Here is a 21738-nt window from a genome sequence, read left to right as displayed (position 1 = left end):
ACCTTGATCCCACAGCATAAAGAAGCAAAATATAGCCTCAGCCTTTCCACCAGCTCCTTCTGATTCCTCTCTGACACTGCCACGTGCCAAATCACAACCCCCTGGCCAGGTACACACAGTCCCTGCCAGAGCTCCAGCCCAGCAGCACTGTCCAAGGAGATGCCACAGAACTAAGGAAAGTGAGGATTTCCAAAAAGGATTGTGGCAGTAATTTATTTTATACATACTCTTGGCAATAAATTCATTGCTTGCACACAATATGCTGCTGAGTTCCAGATCATTATTTTCCTAGCCACTCAGCACCAACACAACAGCTGCAGTTGGCCCGAAGAAGCTGAGGAGTGAGGTGAAGACACAAGCAGCAGCAGCAGCAAGATCCCAGTTATTTGCTAAACGTGACATTTTCATACAATAACACAACTGAAATAAGCATAGGCAAGCTTCTTTGTTTATGATGAGAATTTGAAAAATGATCCCAGTGAATTTAATCCACCCTTCCTGTGGATTAGGAATATAAACTATCTCAGCTTTCAGAATTGTGCTCAAAGCCCATCACGAAGGAGAATAAGCAATCCCACAGGTCAGAGAAGCAGGTGAGAAGGTAGACATAGATTTTACAGCTAAAGGAGAAAAATAGGAAGTTATTTTCACTTCCAGTAAAACACAAGGCACAGAAATACTATATAAAAGTTCTCTGAGCTGGAGGACATCTCACAGGCAAACTGCCAGCCACAATGTAAATTTACTAAGTCACTTCAAGGAAAGAGGAATACACTGCATTTGCTGATGGTTATTTTCCAGCAACTCTTTGGCCTCACCATGTGTCAAAACTTGATTTTCTGTTTGATTTTGTCTATCTCACAATGCGTAAACTTGCAGACTCCTGGTGATTTCTGCCTTTGCCTGAGCTGTTCAATCAAAATCTTCTGTCTGTATAGTTACCTAAAGGCCATCACTGAGGTGCTTTCTCATTGCTAAGACTCCCTTTGCTGGTTGTGTTTGCAGTAGTTTCTAAACTCTCATTATTTTTTCATCACCTTTTTTGAAGTGTGAACCAGGCAGAACCAGGCACAGATCTTGTGCCAGATACATATGACCAGTGTTGTTTGCAGAGGACATCTGATCCCTTTATTCAGTGTTGTCTGTTTATACACCCAGTGATTACCCAGCCATCACTCACTGGGCTCACTCAGCCGTAGCCCTGCACCAAAAGGTCACATTCAGTCATTTGCCACAAGCTGGACTTTCAGAGTTACTGCCTCCCAGCTGATAGGCTTCAGCAGCAGCAATACCTGCTTCCTTTTTCATGCTAGTGTATAGCAATTCCGTTCACTTCCAAAAGGCAGGAAAAAAATTACTTTCTTCCAGCAGGGTGGGGCACTCTGTGTCAGCCTCTCGCAGAATTTCACTGTAAGACAACTGACCCCTACAGCACAGCACTACCTGTGGGATGTAACAGGAGCAACCAGTTCCTTTTCAAACCATGTATCTGAGTTGCATTTCCTGCTACCTATGGAATATCCTTTGTGTGACAGCTCAACAATAATTCTTCAGGGTGCACCATTTACATCCTGAGAGGGAGCAAAATAAGACATGAAAATAAAAGGAAGAAACCCAACTATGAGGAGTCTAGGAGGGATCCCAGTGTGAGTTATATCTAGATACAGAATCCCACTTGAGAGCTCAGCTACACACAGAGAAAAACAAATTGAGCCCATACCACTCAGCCATGCTGCTCATTTACTACAGGCTATGTTTGCCATGGAAATTGTATTTATTCACCTGACTTTTGGCCAACTAGAGATACAACACTTTTCACCACCTAAGGATTTCCACTTGTATTTACATTCCAGCTGGGAACCGTGGAATTTCATTCAAATAGCTCACCACAAAGGGATTGCTCTGTCAAAACAAGAGCAAAAGCATAAAGAAACTGCCCTCCAAATACCCCATTTAACCTTAGGGTAAGGTGATGCAACTCATCTGAACACAATGTGCTACTAGCTAATTAAGCAGGTTAAGGCCAGTGTTGGGTTTGACTGTCCATTCACAGCATATCAGAACAGGCCTTCAGCCACTGGCTGAAAATACATTGGAATTCTATGACTGATGTTCTATTACTTCTGCCAATACACTGTAGAAAAAAACAACTTTATTTCGTTCAACCAGAGATATTTTAAGGGGAAAATACACAGAAAAGCCAAATCCCTAGAGACTGAAATCACAAGTTCCAGGAATGGAGAATGAAGATCTATTTCAGAATTTATTGGACCAGTGAGGAGGAGCTCGAATTTGCACAAATTTTGTGCAAAGGGATATAAACTTGGGGAACTCTCTGCTGCTGACACTCCCAGCAGGAGCTGAAGACTCTTTCTGGCTGAAGTCCACACTGATTTACAGTGCTCAGCATCCTATCAAGACAGAAACATGTTATTCTTATTATCTTGCATTCTTCCCTTCCACTCAGCTGTGGAGTGTCGATTCCAACACCATGTAGTCCGGTGCTAGGAAAGATGGCAATCACTATGAGTTGCAGTTGTATCGATTTTATAGTAGGACTCTTTGCTGAAGGCACATTTTCCTGACCAGAACTGGGGATTTCAGTTTTACCTGTGTAATGACCAATAACTCGAGACGAGCCTTCTTCATTTTGATTTCTCCTGTTGACAGGATTCCACTTCACATAAACAATAAGACATTTGGGGGGCCAAAATGCAAGCCAGCATTACTCTTACTGACTCCAAGTGACTGGTTCTGCACAGTTAGCAGATATGGCACTTGTCCAGCGCAGGTGAAAACACGATTGAAGTTCCTGCAATGCAGCTAAATCCTTTGGCACACAGGTCTTTTGGAGAAGATGAAGATACAATTCTCTCTTTTGCAGAACAAGTCTCTTTCAGAGACCGGTTCTCAGCTGAGTATTTCTGTTAATATAATATAATACTGCCCCAAACTGAAAGCATAGCAGCTGTTTTCCATTAAGAGATCACACCCTTGACTCCCTTTCACACAAAATGAGACTAAGAAAAAACTCAATGAACACACACTAGCCATGTTTCCTGAAAATGTACTGAGTCTTGCAGTCAAAGCTCCTCTGTGAGCTCCTGCAAGCTCTAGAGCTCACATTAGCTCTAGACCATAATCAATTTATATAGAAAATGTTCTTTCATATGGGATAGTTCAAGAAGAATTCAGGCACACAGAAAGAATACTTACAGAGCATTTTGTATTGAGGAAAATTTCATCCAAATAATGGGCTACATTTCTAACTGTTTCTACAATATTTTCACTTTAAATCTGCCAGTGCCCTGACTGCACTAACCAGCTTTAGTCTCTCTGACCCACCTAACACCTGGAATTCTCCCATACACCCTTGACCATGGGCCCAGGAGGTTCCCATGAGTTCAGCCTGAGCTAACTACAGCCCTTGCTTGACCTTTGTTGTAGGGTTACTGGTCTCCAGAGAAGCCACAGCCTTGCCTGTGTCTGATCTTGATCCCATGGTTTGGGTGCTGTTCATGCACCTGTCCTGTCACTACAGACCTTCCCCAAAATCACTGGACTCTGTCCCACAGACTGACTTCCTGTCTTGACCTTGCATTTGCTTCATCATCACAAGTTTTTCTGAATGATCTGGACTCTTGGTTGCAGCTGACCCTGGTCTACTCTGCTTACATAATTTAGGCATGGTGCAAGTAAACCTAGCCTAGTAAACCTGCTGCCCTGCCAGGCATGTTAGTGTTGGGGGCTTCCAGGTTCCCAAACCTTAGGGAGCAGCTGGCCTTCTGTGATGGTTTAACTCCAACCTGGAGCCAAGCCCCACACATCCACTTGCTCACTCCCCCACCAGCAGGACTGGGGAGAGAATCCAAAGGGTAAAAGTGAGAAAACCCATGGGTTGAGATAAACACAGTTAAACAGGGAAAGCAAAAGCTGTGCACACAAACAACAAAACACAAAATTGATTCATTGTTCCCCATGGGCAGGCAGGTGTTCAGGCATCTCCAGGAGAGCAGAGCCCCATTACATGTAATGGTGACTTGGGAAGACAAATGTCATCACTCCAAACATCCCCCTTTCTCCTTTCTCCCCCTACTTTACATACTGAGCCTGATGTCATATGGTCTGGAACATCCCTTTCGTCAGTTTGGGTCGCCTGTCTGGCTGTGCTTCCTCACAATTTGCCACACACCCCCAACTTACTTGCCAGCATAGCAGTATGGAAAGCAGAAGGGGCCTTGGCACGGGGCAAGCCCTGCTCAGCAATAGCAAAAACCTTTCTATATTATCAACCCTTTGCTCTGTTCAGCACAAAACCAAAACACAACCCAATACTGATCACTGTGAAGCCAAAACCAGCATGCCTTCATGGCCCCCTGGCAACACTTAGCCACTAAGAAGAGAACACTTCAAGAATGTGTTTTCCAATTTTAAGGTAAATTAATCCAACTGTGACAACACAGGCTGTTGAAGGACCCTTCACTGTAAAAGCATACATTTACTACATGTTCCACTTCGACCTTCATCTCTCAGTCAGGGTCTTGCAGCCTAAGCGCTTGGGAAATGCCAGTGTAGCTCTTTGTCATGACATTGTTTCTTTGTGGAGATAAACACTGTAACACTTAAATATTCCATACATCCAAAGGTCCAAAGGAGGGCCACAAAGATTGTCAAAAAGAAAGCTGGAACGCCTCTACTATGGAGAAAGGCTGAGAGAGTTGGGGTTGTTCAGCCTCAAGAAGAGAAGGCTGTGTGTGACCTTATAGCACCTCTCAGAACCTAAAGGGAGTTAATAAGAAAGATGGGGCTGAATTTTTTAGTAGGGCCTGTGGATTAGGACAAGGGTTAATGGTTTTAAGCTGAAATAGATTCAATTTAAACTAGCTATAATAAAGAAAATATTTGGAATTAAGGTGATGAAACACTGGAAATTGTTGCCCAGTTGATGGTGAGTGCCCCATCCCTGAAAATATTCAAGATCAAGTTGGACAGGACTCTGAGCAATCTGATCTAGTGGGAGGTGTCCCTGCTCTTTGCAGGGAGGTGGGATCTAGATGGGCTTTAGAGGTCCCTCCCAACCCAAACTATTCTATGATTCTAAGACCAGCATCAAACAGATTCACAGAACAGTGGAGCAGGCACAAGAGGGTATGTATGTGAATACGTCCATCTAGACATGAATGCTAACTTGGCCCAGCCAAAATCACACAGTCCTGCTGTGGAAATGTTGACATCCAAGAGCAAATACAGTTCTGGCACACCGTGAAGAGCGCTGCTGCCGTATAGCTGCAAACAACAACAAATACAAACAATGAGATACACAGCTATAAATCACAGTTTATGTGGCAAGGCAATACCAAAGAGCTCCTCAGAGCTCCGTCACATCTATGCTACTGGCTGGAGCACTGTGTCTGAGACATCCAAGGATCTGGGATTTCAGGAAATACAAAATTACATTGACAAATTACTCTGCCCACTAAGACTTAGGCCACATGACAATAATGCTACAATTACAAAGAACTCCCAATTAAGTATTGTAATACAAAATGGAAAATCCTATGTTTCCCTGAAAAAGTTAGTTAGAGCACAAATGAGGCTATGCTCTTATCCGCTCTTATCCGCTCTTATCAGCGGAAATACAGAGTAATCCCAGTGACTTCAACAGAGCTCCACGGGATAGACACACCAGCACAGATATCAGAAACTGGTTAATTGTCCTTTCCATCATTTTGACTGTTAAGTCTCTGTTCAGGACACAAAATTATCAAACTGTGGCAGAAAAGTCTGTTGGGTGCTTTTGCTGCTCAGAGAGTAAATTAAAATGCTTCCTGAGGAAGCAAGGCTTATAAAGACATGTGCGTTGTCAAAGGGGAAAATGGAAGACTGGGATGTTAACTTGATTAGAATTTCCTTTCAATTTTCTCTCTTCTCAAAATATTGCTTGAAGAGGTTAGCCAGTTTCAACTATATCTGACACAAGTGACAATATTTCACGGATTCTGACTCCAGATAGTCAACATGACAGTCACTACCTGTAGAGGAAAGCCCTTACAAGCGCTTCCCTGCAGATGGTGAGATGGCAAGGCAAGATTAGCTCTTCACTGATGCCAGAGACTCCATTCAGGAAGCCACTCTTGCAGGCAATTAGAGAAAGAGGTTCAGTTCTTTGATGTCATTATTAGGCAGCAAGATTTTGGTGGATGCCACATGAAAGCCACAAGTTGCCATCCATGTTCCCTTAGTTCCATAATTAATGGAGTTATTTGTCTTCTGTTTTGCTTAGTGATAGTCAGACTATATTATTCTGTAATCACTGACCCATTATAGATTTTCCCTAGAGATTAGCCCATTCAGATAACAGGTCTGCAAACTGGAACTGTGCAATTGTGTAGGGAATGCATTTCCAGAATTAGCGCAAGGCTGTAAAATCTTCAGTCTCCTGAAACGCAGCACCCTGGTCTCCAGGGATCCAATAGAGAAGACTTCTTCAGGGAGGGACAATTTCCTGGTTTTCTTGACTGTTGAATGGATTGTAGTAATATTTTTGTGTTAATGAGAGAGAAGGAAAAAAAAAAAAAAAAAGAAGAAAAGAAAAAAGGGTGGGAATACAATCAGCAGATTGTTGGAGAATGGTTTAAACAGCCTATTCATCTCAGGCTTCACCTTCTGAGATGCAGCTTCAGGTGTTCCTTTTGCCTTAATCTAGGCACTGGTATCCTTTGCCTAAGTTGTCTACAGGTTCTATCTGCCCTGGAGGTTCTTCTAGGAAAGGTCCTGAACTGAATGTACTGGGTTTTCAACGTTGTTGAAGAGACCAAAGAACACATGGAATCAACTCATCAGACACAACATACTAAGTACATCCATACTCCAGGCAAGTGCATACTCGAATTTGTTTAAAGTGCAATAAACACGTAAGATTTTCCTTGGCTTTAACAACTGGGCAAGCCCACAGCCAGATATTTCTGAGGTCACTTCCATAAAGAGGGTGGACAAACGCTGGAATTAAGCCTCAAGTCTCAAGGACGTTCTTAAAACGTGGACTATGTAGAAGCTCGTTCACAAAGTTAAGGGACACAGGAAGTAGGAATTTGCAACAACAATATGCAGCTTGTGAAGGTGAAAACACCGTGGGGCTTGGATTAGGGGTGTGATACTGGACCCTCTCATGAATCTGGGAACTCTGAAGCATATATGGAGCTTGAATAACTTTTTTCTGCCCATCAGTGGTAGGTTTTATTTATTTATGCCTTTTTATGTCTTAGAGACCTTGGACTCTGCTTGAGAATACTGTGTCCTGAGCATCACCTGTGGTTACCTCACTCGTAGAAGGACTCTTGTCTTGTGGCAAGAGAGCTGAGTGCTGTTAGCTGATGATATGAAGGTGAGGCACTGAGCTACTGAGTCTGCAAGCTTCACCTTTAATATCCAGCCATAAACACAGACAGATGGAGACACTTACCTGACAGATGACCGTGGGTATTTTATACTAAATCAAACAACTAATTTGGATTCTGGATCACTCAGCTTTCTGACTTATGCTAATAAAATGTTAATATTTTGCCAGAAACTAATTGATTTATCCCTTCTTTAGACAAAATACAAGTAATGTTAAGATCTTGTGGAATGAGTTTGCTGGTTTGATGGCAGGCAGAAAAGTATACAATGAAGCTGAAAGAAGCTTGAAGAAATCCCATTTATGAATAAATTTACCAGTATGAGATTCATTAATAGAGGCTAGATTGGTGGGGGAGAGGGGGAAATGAAACAAACCTTATTGTTTTGAGAATAGTTAAATCTGCACAGCTTTATTTCTAGGTCAAATCCATAAATGACAAAAAGATCACAAGCCACTCATACTCCACATGTGCTTGACTAGCACAGCTAAATTTTACGCCTTATAGTCTTACAGCAAATTCCTAAGTGTTCCCCTTTAGCATAAAAGAACAACAGGAAGATTTCACATTTCTTGTCCAGGAACATTCAGAATCCATTTTACTTCTTTGTTCAAAGCTTGACCCTTCTGCCCCACTGCCAGAGCGAGGGGATAATATGGCAAGTACTTTCTTGAATGAAATATGAGCAGAAAGATTGGTCTGGGATGGGCTAAGTGAGCTGATGCCTGGGATAAAGCTTCCTAGAAATTGATCAGAACAATCCTCAGCCTTGTTTCTGACTATGCAATCATGCAACAAACCACCTTGGAGATGATGATTGCCCCAGTGTAATCAGAAATTGATTAAACAAGGTCCAGATTTTTAGATACCTGCAGCTGAAAAAATGCTTTGGAGGCTGCTCAGGAAGAGAAAGGAATACAGAAGAACTGTGTATGACCACTTATATGATAATTTGAAGTCAGATATTGTTCTGGAGAAGATAAGCTTTCCAAGGCAGAAATTCCTCCACAGATTTCCTTTGTCCTGATAGGCTCTGGCTATTCTGGATGGTTGTTCTTTGTCCAGATGCTGGTGTTTTCCAGGCACCGAAAACAGGCAAATGATGCTATTTGCATATGAGGTAAAAAGAAGTTGAGCTAAGACTTGCTCATCCTGCTTCTAGCTCCATCCATACTGTTTCAGTCTTGTTCAGTCACATCAAGCATGGGGTTGGCAAAGAGAGAGCAAAAATTAGGGGGATGCAGGAAGAGTCATAGACATTTTAATCTTAAGGGCATCAAGGAAGAGGACTCTTGACCTCTCAAGGGTCACTTTATAAACCTCTTTCACCTTGCTTTTGTCAATAGTACAGCACCTGCTTTATAGATACTTCATGAATATATGGTCACCTCTTCGTCGTCCCATGTAAAGTACATTACTATGAAAGCATGGGTCATGTCTGAGGTCTCCTCACTCCAAACCCATGCCTTGCTTGTGTGGACTTCATTTCAGATCAAGAGTATTCTGGGGCCCAGGACTCACTTGGTTTTGTGTCTTTGGAGACACAGAGAACACTGAGACTGCTTAACACATAATAACATAAATAATAACTCTAAATGAATGGGAAGCCCTGAACTATGAAGTGAATAAAAACATTTTCAAAGGTGTCCTGACAATGTTTTGCAGGTTTCAAGCAGCAGCTTGATCACCTATGATCAAGGTCTGCTCTTTATGTCTTGGCATCTCTCACCCCAACACTTTGAAGTGCATCTGTGCCGAAGAAAATCTGTTGTGTTTGTTTGCTGCCACAACAGCAGCATCTCCTTTCCAAGGACAAGAGCCCTTTGTCTGCCACACATTCTGCCACAGTAAGCACAGGGGTGAGACCGCACCTCACCTTTTATCCCAATTTCACACATTGGCTTCACAGCATTAATAAATTGGTTTCATTTGCCACACATTTGGCAGGAGAATTTTCTAATAACATTTTTATCCCCTTTGAGAACATGAATCACTCGCATGCTGAGTATAAAATTACTTCCCTCCTTCTCCTTATTAAAGGCACCGCACGTTAGCAGGGGTCAGGCACTCAGCCTTGCCGGTGGCAAAGTCACAACCAAGGGCAGGGCTGGGAGGCACGGCTGCAAAGCTCACTGCTTTTCTTCCTTATGGACGGTGGATAACCTATTTAGCACCCAGAATATATGGTTTTCTCCAGCTGTCAATCCTACCTGGTGGGGATACAGATTGAGAAAACGTGTGAGATGCATCGCGCTGCCCACACGGCTGCTGCAAACAAGAGCTACGTAAAACGTGTGCAGCAGATGTCTGCTGCTCCTTCCTTTGTGGAGGCCACCAAAAGCTCCCACTGGGAGCTTCCCACACCTCAGGAAACAGTTCTTTCACAGCCATGGACACCTTGGAAGCCACAGGGGTTTTGCCTGAAAGCATGGGAGAGATCAGCAACAAACCAAAAAATGGTAGCATTCACACATTATATATCTATCTGTCTTTGACTTGGGGTTTGAAAAGGGAAAAACACTCAATTTTTCTGATTTAAAAATAATGTTTTTATACGGAGATTTCTGTTTGACAATTGACTTTAGACAGCAAGCAGGTCATGCTACTACAGCTAATTAAGTATTTGATTTGAGAAGCGCTGCATTCTGAGAGTCATTTTGTTCCAAGTGCACACCCCAGTCAAAATGTGCCCCTTGAAAATACAGTGTCCTCACATTACCTTTTCTCCCAAGTTCTTTGCAAGATCCCCCTGTAATGGATGAAGATGGAGGAAAGCAAAATAAGAGACATGCCAAGAACAGGCATGGACAGGGAGCTACGAACCCACGCTGCTGGGGGGATCACCAGCACATCACAAGTATGCACAGGCACGGATTTCTGTGGTGTCACAGAGACCTGAGGGGTGTGCAGGGAATCCTGCTCACACCTCTCTGGTTTTCTTCTTGAGGTCTAGCAGTTTACATGCTGTGCGACCTAATGCAGTCAAGGTTTAACTGCTCAGCAACACTTTCAAGATCACGAGAAGTTTTGCTAGCAATGTAATAGCCCTGCAAGGAATTTAGACATCTTCAGGTTTGGCAGCAGCTTTGCTGGTGTTTTGGCATGTCCCTGAGCAATCTAGATGCTGGTTCTTCATGCTAGTGGGTGTTTTTTTCTTTTTAATGAGGCCTTTGTATTTTATTTCTGAGTTGTTCACAAAGATATATACATAGGAGGGATGCAAGTTATAGCTTGAAGTGGTTACTTTAGAGATGATCTCATGCACACCACCCCTCCCCCCCCCCCGCCCCGTGTTACATGAGAACAACACTGTGACACAAAATGTCAACATATTTTGTCCAAATATGTTACGTGGCGCATAGAATTTGTCCACAGTTCCTTTAATGATTTTGGATCAGTAATGGGGGGGTGAGATTTCATATCCAGCACAGCTCGGAAACTGCTCCCTATCAACATATCCATACTCAAATGTAGAAATGAAAGGTCAAACGTAGTGAAGACCATGAGTAGGCATGCTTGGTGAGCACCAGGTCTCTGTGCTTTTCCCATTTGACCCTTCAAGGCAGGTTGTCCTTTTTCTAGCTTCTGACTCACCGGCAAGAAGAGCAGAGTGCCAAGATCACAACAAAAACACAATCATGTGAGGCATCTACCCTCTTCTTCTGCCGGCATGAAAATAGCAGCCAGCAGGAGAGCCTGCGCCACAGCTGTCTGGGTTGGGTTTGATTGGTCAGATAAATCACATTGTATTGTTTCCATTCCTTTGGCTCAGGGAATGTGTAAGCACTTCAAAACTGAATGCTTATGCATGAGAACTTTAAACTAGTTTACTTAAATGCACACATATGTATCTTTGACATTGACTTTTTACAGATTTTCTTGTCAATAAAAGTAAATTGCTTGACTGTTCACAGAAAGTTAACATAAACGGTGTGAACTCCTATTTTAAAATTGTGTTTTAGCAAGCGACTGCCTTCAGTGGCAACTTTGTCAAAAGAAATGATAAAGTCTTTACTGCTGTGACTCCAAGCCACTATGGTGCTGGTCATTTCCCTGACCAAGAGCCCCACACTTTAAGGAATAGCAGAGCACACACTGAATACCTGTTCCAGAGAGAGGAACCGGCTGATTTATGGCAAATTGTGGGTAATGGAATTGTCTCAGCTCATCAGAGGACACAGACACTGTCCAGTTACTTCTCAACTGTGCTTTTGTTTCAGGGCTGACAACTCTATACCTTTTCACCACTCCTCAGGTCCTCCTTCAGGGTGATGGAGAAATCCTTTCAGCGTGCAGTAAAAACTCATACCTCACAAACTCTCCCGACTCTTGCACATTCTCAGGATGCAACCACAGCTGCTCCACAGAAGGGGTCCCAGCACCTCCTGCCTACCCACCCCCTCCGCACCACGAAGACATTAAAGACACAGGGAAAGAGAATCAAAACCCCGAACGTTTAGGAGAGCGTCTAGAACAAAAGGAGTGAAAGATAGGGGAGCAGAGCTGGTGGTGGATTTTTAGGACAGTTATTTATAAGGGGTATAAGAGCACTGATGGATTAACTCAGGACAGAACCCTCGGTGTGTTTCCAGTTTCTCTCTCTTTGCTATGAGTCCCAGATACATGAAGTCCACATGGGAACTCCTCCTCCAGCAGACTGAGCCTGAGGGCACCATCAGCTCTCTGTCTGCCCAGTCCTCCCACTCCAGCTCAGTGTCACTCTTTGTACTGCTAGCATCAAACACTGCTTGATCCATCCCACATGGATTAGCGGTGACAGGCAGCTTTGCTGGCTGCATCAGTACTGCCAGAGTACCGGCTGCTAAAGGGACACAGGTAGATGGGGGCTAATTCATTTTGAGACATTTAAGATCAATTATTTTTGTCTGGATGCTCTTGGAGACCTAACTGATGGATGGAGTTGGATTTGTGTAGCTATTGTAAGGTTACCTCAGTCTTGATCTCTCCTTGATCAACATGGTTGCTTCAGTCTCTGCTTCCCTTCATGTGTGAAGCAGCTGTCCTTGTTTTCTGAGGATGTGGGGTGGAACTGACACAATTAAAGGTCACTCTCCATCTGGGAAGAGAAAGTTCTGGTCTACAGTGAAGCACGGGGGCTGGTTTCCATTTTGTCAGAGTTATGTAATCTCTAAATAAAAAATATTTCTGCTGCTCACTACAGGATCTTGTTGCTTAATGCTCCCTAGAAATGGCTGCCAGATTCCTGTACAAACATTGCATGTACACAGTGTTTTAAAACCTACATAGATTGGAAGTTCTTTAAATTGTAAATTCAAAGCATTTTAGAGATGAGGATCAGTTCTTCCAACTGAAAAACAGGAGTGTCTGATTTTCAGAGGTGCTGGATTCCAGCCGAGGCCAAAGGCAACTGCTTTTGGTTTTGTGCTGAGCTTCTGAAAATTAAGTTTGCAGTATTAACAGTACATGTTACTAACAGGCGTTCCAGGTGCAGTTGGGAGACGTGGAAATAAAGTAGAGGGGCATAGGATAAACATTGAACAAAAACTTGACAAAAATGGAAGCAGTCAAGCCTTTAAAGAAAAGCACAATTTCTCACTTCATATTTAATAACTCCCAGTTCATAACACAACTGATCCATGCTGCAAAAACAGAACCCAAAAGCTAAAGCCTTCCAATTTAAATATGTCTGTTCAAGAGCTGGTGACAAAAATTTCACTTCTACCCAGGATTAGGTAAGTGCACCCTTGCTTATTTTAGACAATATAATACTTTAATAAGCATTTTTCCTCTATCCTCATATATGTCAAAATGTCCTAATGTTCAACAAAATTTCATTAGCTTCGAGCTAATGAAACGTTCGTTTCATTTTTTGCATAAACAACATCCAGCACCTGTGGACATCCAGCATCTAAGGATAAGGTATCTAAACTTATAAACCTACAGAATTGTGAGTATATACTTCTGTGGAGAGTCAGCTATGTGCATTGCATTGTACAGAAGTTACACATAAATTAGGTATACATAATACCTCATATCATTCTGTCTGTCTGCAGGAAAACACAACATGTCTTGGGAAAGTAACAAAACCAAGAGGAGATCTGTCAAAGAACTCAGAGATCTGCTATTATTTTTTTAAAAATGCTTTAATCTGCCTCTAGCCACACTGCCAAAATTAAGTTTTCCTAGGCCTAAGCTATGGATCAATGACAGTAAGACTGCAGATCGGCACTATGTGAGTAGATCTATATTGTAAGTACCATTCTCTGCTGAGGGTTCACTGGTAGAAGGCAAAACAGCAAAGTCTCTTTCCCCTTCTGCAGTGACAAAGACAACTAAGCTAAGTGGATTTGACTGAGGTTTACAAGGAAAAGCTAAGGACTAACTACAACTAACAAAGGATGCAAGCTTTTCTGCATCCATTGTGCCTGACTGTCACTTGCTTTGGAGGGAAAACGTAAACAGCAAAAAAATCTGTTCCTAGAATACAGCTGACACAAACAAATGCAACCACAGGCTCTGAAGAAAAGGGGCTCTGAGGTGCTGAGCAAAACCAGGATCAAAATTTAACGCAGTAGCCAAATGGGGCACGCTAGTACTTTGAGGAAGGGTAGAAGAAATGGAGTAGAACACAAGGGAGTGTCCTTGAAAGGGACTAAACAGGATCTGAATTAGAGATCAAACATAACTGACTTACAGTCATTTGCACAGGATCAAAAAATTTTTACCTCCAAGTCCAGGACAGGTTTGCATTTGTGCCTAGATTTATTAAAGAGATTACCTTCACTCTTTGATGTCAGCATCTTCCCTGTGCATGGATGTCGCGTCCAAGATTTCCTCAGACAGAATTTGGAGCCAGATACCTCTGTAGCATGGAACCTATTCCAAGCACATGTGAACACCCCCTGCACTGTGTCCTTTCTTTCTGCATGAACAGGACACCCCGGGGAGGTGCCATCAACCTACAAAGTACCAGCAAAGTACCAAGTGCTAAGTGCAAAGTGCGCCTCTCTTGAAACAAAGCAGAACTAAAGGAATCTAAAGATTACAAAACTGTCATAAACTCGAGATTCAAATACCCTGCTTCTTCTCATGAGAAAAACCTTTCATCTTACTTTCTTGACCATCCCAATGGGCACAGAGACTATGATATAACGTGATACAGTATAGATACTGTAGGTATTTCACACACATAAATTACAGCATAGCACATGTACACTGCTTTTATTTCTCACACCCTTTAGAAGCAGTCCCCCTGCTTCCAGAATTCTGTGGTCACAAATTGAAAGGCACTGTCATAAAGACCTCATTGGGAAAGCTGAGAAAAGCGGTGGATTAAAGATATGGAAAATAAAAAAGCTGCAGTGTGATAGCCCTGTAACAGACAGGTAATCATCCAGTCTGCTTTTAAATCAAGCTTTGTTTCTATGTATGTGCTCTTACTCAAACAGGAATTAGCTTGGGACATCCCAGCTATGTAAGTCAGCCCACAGGTGAAACTCTATGGTCAAGCTACTCCCTCTTCAGGCACGGAAGGCCATTAGAGTGCTGACAAACCTGCCAAGTACTTGTAACATATTTTGCTCTGCTAGACATAAAGCTCAGCAAGACTAGATGATAAAATGCTTGGGGGCTGGTTTGGTCTTCCTATAGCCCTGTATGAGCATCCTGAAGGTACTCCCCATGCACCCTCACAGACAGATGCACTTTTTCAGCCCCTGGACATGAGACATTCTCAGCAGCTAAGACATAGCCAGGAAAGCCTTTTCCTTGCAGTACCATCCCATCATTGGCATCCACCACACATACTGAGCCTGTCACCCTCTTTATTCCTGTTTACTGGGAGGGCCACATTAGGGAAGGCCACACTGGGGAAAACAGGTTCTACTTAAAGGATCTTTACTGCTGGAACAAAAGCATGCGGCTCTCCAAAACAGATTACAAAGACAGTAAACACAGCAGTGTAGAGGGAAATCTCCACAGTCTTTAGACAGCTGTACAGCTGTCATTAATGAAAAGGAGAGGAAATCTTTTCAAAGTGAAAATATGCCTAGATCTGCCCCTGTACATTAGAGAGGCAGGAGATCTAAGCATTGGGTTTTAATGAGGCAGAGCCTGAAAAGAATTCCATATATGTTAGGTGATGTAAGAAGCATTCTGTCACAGAACAGAAAGTGTTGCAACCATGCCTCACAGTATGAATCAAATTACAGGAAAAACAGCCAGAATCCAAACACGGAAGATACCTCATCATTAAAAACTGTTAAAACAAAACTTGTACTATTGCACATAATTTTGCATTGGCAGTCGAAAAGTGGACTGAATTATCTGGTGCTTGAGTTCTCATTCGTATGCATCTGTATTTGCAGACACAACATATTCATAGAAATTGAATCTGAAAGGGCACCCTCATTGTCACTTTGTGGCATCCCTAAAGTAAGTTTCACTAACCAAGAGATCAGTGCGATTCATTTGTCCATGCTACTGATACGATGTTTGAGAGGCAAATAAAAAACTTCTGACCAGCTCTATCTGGCACTGCTCTGCTGCAAATACTCCTGATGGAATTGGTGTTGTTCAGCCTGGAGAAGAGAAGGCTCCAGGGAGACCTCATAGCACCTTCCAGTACTTGAAGGGGCTACAAGAGAGCTGAAGAAGGACCTTTTAGAAAGCCATGGAGTGACAGGACAAGGGGAAACAGCTTCAAACTGCAAGAGAGTTGGTTTAGACTAGATACTGCAAAAAAAATCTGCACTGTGAGGTTGACGAACTGTCCCAGGCTGCCTAGAGAAGCTGTGGGTATCCCATCCCTGCAAGTGTTCAAGGCCAGGCTGGATGGGGCTCTGAGCCACCTGGTCTAATGGGAAGTGTCCCTGCCCATGGCAGGGAGTTTGAAATTATATGATCTTAAAGGTCCCTTCCAACCCAAACCATTCCTGCTGCAGCCCGCTGCACACCCTTTGGTTTAATGGACTCAAAATGAGAAAATTCATCTTAAAAAAACCCATGGAGAGAGAGGGGACAAGAGAAAAAATTCATGCTATTTAAACATGCATATTTTGCCTCTCAATTCTAACAAAGGATGAAGAATAAAGTATTTTACACTTCCAGTGAGGACTCATCAAAACCAGTTACTCTTGATGACTAAAAGCATAGGTAACTACTGCTTGCAATAGATAACAAATTTCCAGCACAGTCTTAAATCCAAAGGGACACACTAGAGGATCCATACTAGGAATCAAAAGTATTAAAGCCATGACCCTTGGCACAAACAGAGTGTGTCACAGCATCCCTGCATATAGCTGTGAGCAGATCTGCCTTACTGTCACTTACAGAAAGGACTCGAATCTCTCCTAAAGCACAATATTAGAGATGGGCAATCAGAGACCTAATTAGCAGTGATGGCATCAGGGAATGGAAGATGGCAATAGGGCTGAACACAGCTCTGGGATATATTTCTCTTTCAGACTGATGCCCTGTAGGCACCCAGGGATCACTTCAGGACCTCCAGCGCTCACCCAGGTCTCAGAGGGAAGGCTGAACACCAATCTCTGTGCTGTTGCCACATCTCCGACAGATGGGCTGCTGGCTGTCGCTGAGAGCCCGGCAGTCGTGTTCCCTGGGGGCAGCCAGGCTTCCAGCACCAGCGAGGTGAAAGGCAGCTGCCATTCGTCCCAGCACCAGCTGGAGAAGCCACAGCAATGTGTGAAGAGTGCCAGCAGTGAGAGCCTCGGGGGAGAAGAGGGAAAGAAACGACGTCACTGTAATGGAACCCTTCCCTGCCTGACTGTCTGTCTGTCTGTCAGCAAGGACTTCTGAGTCAATAAATATCAGTCAAAATGCACAAGTCTGGCTGACCTGCAGTCCTCCCTTCATCTCTGGAGAAAATAAACATGGGCTCTGGGTGCTGAGCTCCTCTGTTTTCTTCAGAGCCTCCATTGTACTTGTGTTTGCAACATTTCAGCCAGAAACACTGGGCAAGGTTCACTTGGTACTCCCAGGAACTTGGAGGAACTCCCTGGTTATTATGAGATTACCCTTCACTGCAAAATAAACAGTTCTTTACAGATACCCTCTCAGGGGTGTTCCCTTACAGATGTCCAGGAGTCAGGAGGGGTCAAGACAGGAGGGATTTGACATGTTGTGTAGATCCTCTTGATGCAAGCTGCAGCCCCCCAGAACAATGCCATTCACTGTCCAAAACATCCACAGGAACAGGGGCTGCCTCTGGAAAGCCTAAAGGAGGCGTTCTGTCTCACACCTCAGCCCACAGCAGCACCTTACATGTCTGCAGGCAGCTTAAAATTGGATGCAGAAGGGAGCACCGGATCACTCATGTCTCAACAGAAAGACAGTTGCCATATCCCAGTTTTCCCTCTTCCTAGGGGATATCCTGAGTTTGGGAATCTCTTGCTCTCTTATTCCACATCTTAATTGTCCTTGCTATTAGTCAATGTTCACAATGTAGTTGTCAAACTACTGATACAAAAACAGAAGGCCTGGCATGCCTCTGGGATGTTTTATCTTTGTTTGAGAAGGAATGATGGGACAGAAATGTCTTTGTTTCTGAATTTGCAAAGCAGAAGCAGCAGCCTGCCATTTCATATTTGGTCTGGCCATTAAAGGAAGTGAGTGTACTTCACCTGTGGATTCCACAGTAACCTGATGACAATGGAGTGATTCAAATGCTTTCTGCATTGTATTTCCCATACTCCAAACTGAACCCTGGTACTGATAGGTCCCTCCAGGCCTATTTTCCAGGACCATGATGATACTTGCCACTAGTCTCATCCCATTCCAAATTTCCAGTTCCAGCATTTCTGTACTCTTTCTTTGACACTGTAAGAGTACTATTTTACATATAGCTGTAACATATGCTATTGCACATATACCTGGAAAACACCTGACACATCAAGACATTACATTAGCAATTCAAACAGTCAGAAAAGAAAAAGACTTAAAGATATTTTAATCAGGCAAGGAAGACGCAGGATTATTTGTTGCTTAGAATTAAAAAGAAGAGATATTATTATTGTCAGTTTTGACAACAGAGGGGATATTCTTCAGCAAAACCGGAACATGTAAATATTCTAGCAGGTTTCCATTCATTGTCTCCTGAGTTATTGGGTCATTCTGAAAGACAAAGCTGGTTGACAGTTTGCAGAAGTTGCTCCCTGGTTTTTCACCTAGAGCACTGTTGTCAACAATGCAATCCTGTAAGCCTGAGAACCCCTCCAAACACCACACCACAGCCTTGAGGCTGAGTGGGTAGGAAGGTGAGCCATGCTCCCCCTAATGTTAGACAACAGAGTGGCCCAACAGGACATAAGGATAGAGAATTCGTCTCACAGGTGGTGTGCACAGCAATGTGCGGCATATAGTGCTCATTAGAAATGTCTCAGAAGAAAAGGCAGAACAGTGATCCTGTGCAGTGTGAGCTGGTCTGGGGGCACAGCCTGCTCTGCTGCACACTCAGAGACTGCTTCCCAAGCTCTGCAGCCCATGGACAACTCACTTACTGTAAACCATGCTCCAGAAATTGTAGCTTTGATTTTAAAAACACTTCTGACTATTGCAGTTATGTAAATAACTGTGAGAACCTGAACCAGGGAAAAACCATTGAAGTAATCCAAAGCTGGCTTGGAGCTGGAAACAACAGTTCTCACATCACCTTCTGGAAGCATTGACACAACTATTCCACAGCAATGGAATCTGGCACACTCCCCTAACTCATAAACACAGTATTTTACCAGTATCTGTAGTCAGGTACCCAACGTGAGTTTCTGGCCAGTTTGCAAACCAAGTGCGTGCAAAGCCAGGGCAAAACAGGTCACAGGTCTGTGTGGCAAGGGAAGCTGTTGGCACATGGCAGCAGCAAGGCTGAGGACTGTGATCTGATACACTGCCTAAGCCATCTACAAATTAACTCCTTCCCAGGCACATACCAGAAAAAAAGTCCTGAGCTATGCTTCTTGGAAACAATACTTCACAAAACAAGGCCCTGACAATGGAGATAGATTGCCTGGAGACATTGTGAGGCCAAGAAAAGATAAAAGCTTTCTTAAAAGAATGGTTGAAAATATTCATTGCCATATTGTGGTGATGACTATTTTCAGCAGATATGGGCCACAGCTGCACATGTTTGTGTGAAGAAAGGAAGACAAGAATGAAAGGATTTTTTTTTATATCATTACCATTTGGTCCCATCCCATTGCAGAATACACAGGATCTGGCTTTGCAAAGGATGCGTTCTTTTGAATCTTTATGGCTTGATGCCAGAGCTAAGGTAAATGGTTGTTAATTGATTTAATTTAAACCATTAATGAGATAAAGAACCTAACTCACTCTGCAGCATTGAGTTCCTGGCCTATAGACTATTATAAGTATATCAATGTACTGCATGAATAATAATACGTTGAAAAACTATTAGTGTTGCAAAGTCAAACACTCAGATGTCAAAGGTCATCAGTAATAGGCCTGATCTAATTTCAGCTCTACCTGTGAACCTCCTTACCATGTTCGATTACATAAGCACACAACAATTTTCCATTGGATCTCTGTTGAAGACTCTGCGTATTCAAGGTCTTCTTTTATACCCATTGTTCAATAGGTGCCTCAGGTCTTACACTACGTATCATCCAAAAAACTGCTCTGAAGCCTGAATCATTACTTCTCTAGTTCTAGTTTTGGGTGCTTTTCTCCCTCTTATAATTAATTTATGAAATTCCAATGTGTGGAAATTCCTTTTCTGTTTCTGGAGACAAGTATCTGAGGTCCATGCCTCTCTCTCATCATGCTTGCAGTCCTGCCTGTCAGGCCCCCCCACCAATCCTTTTTCTCAGAACATCAAGATATTGAGCTCAGCAGCTTTTTGTCCCAATGCCTTCATTCACAGGACTTCAGTCCCAGGTCCCTACCTTTTGCAGTCTTGTCAGAAAGGTTCATTCTCCTCTCCCATGGTCTGTCAGACAAACACTGGGAGCAGCACTGACCGTCTCCCCTGCCTTGAGGCACCGAGGGCACAACACACACCCCACTGCTCCGCTGAGAGAGAAGATTGCCATCCACCTCTGGGGTTGAGAATGGGCAGAAATCCTTCAGGGAACATGCATTTCTAATGTCTTTGTGTGAAGTGGGAGGCTTCCTGAGGCTCACAAGTTGACTAAATGTGGGAAAAGTTTTGTAGAAATGGGCAAGAACACATTCCTGACATCAGAGGGACATTTCACACCATCTGCTGATCAAAAGACAACTCTTTCATACAAATTAGGTAGGGATTATTAATTGTTACTGGCACCCCTTTCAAGTTTTCTTAGTGTATGTGAGATTAGTCTCCCAAAACCTTTTCTGAAGGCTCATTTATTTTTCATCCATTTTTCACAGAAGGGGGGAAAGAAGGATGCAAGATAGAGATTAATCCCTGATACGGGAAATTTCACCGTAATTATTTCAAATGTAGCAAAGTCCGTACAAAACTGAAAACAAGGTTTTACAATGATGTGGCATAAATTTTCAACATACATTACTATAAACATTTCCTTGTATGTTGGTTATAACAATCAGTTTTCAGGACTATTACTGCTAAATTCAATACAAAACTCTGATTGGCTCTCATATGGATTAAAAGGTGTGCTATGATTTTGCAAATCTTAATTCAAAAACTCATTAGTAACCCTTTCTATGTTGTATTGAAAATTTTTGGTTCAGTCTGAGCAACCTCTTCAACTCCATTCCCCCAGCCAACCCACAGACATCATAATGCAGAGTTACTTTCCTGTATACAAGACATGGATGAAAACAACATTGCAGCAGGGTGCCCAACACAGATTAACCAGGAAATCATTTAGGACTCCGAACTACCAGCTCGGGGACTCACATTCCTCTTTTTCTGCCAGCAGCCCATCTATGTTCCTAAATCCCACAGCTATTGTCCTTCAACCCTTTGTCCCCACCCTAACACACCTTGGGCTCTACTTGGGGTGGACATTTGTTCACAGCCTGTGCTATGCAGGTCACATGGAAAATAGTCTGGAGAACTACAAGAAACCATTTCTCGTGCTAAAAAGAGCAGAAACCAGAAGTGGACCAGCAAAATGCTTAACGTCCCTCACTCCTGTGACACTATGGTCAGGGTGAGCTCCAGCTCAGTTTTTTATCAGTCTTAGCATCAGGGTTGAGTACTGATGAGAAAAGTGAATTGCCTTCTTTCCACAAAGGCCAGAGGAGAAGGCAGTTTTTCTGGCATTGGTGAGATGCTTTGAAAGGGGATCCCCATGAACACTAGTAGGGGAGCCAGCGGTTTTGCTGCTTTGGTGTAGCTGTTTTGTGGACAAACAAATTACTTCAGTTTCCAATGTCGTCA

The sequence above is a fragment of the Hirundo rustica genome, chromosome 2, assembly GCF_015227805.2.
Source record: "Hirundo rustica isolate bHirRus1 chromosome 2, bHirRus1.pri.v3, whole genome shotgun sequence".
NCBI lineage: Eukaryota > Metazoa > Chordata > Aves > Passeriformes > Hirundinidae > Hirundo > Hirundo rustica.
The sequence above is the reverse complement of the archived record's forward strand: the minus strand, read 5'-3'. Positions refer to the sequence as shown.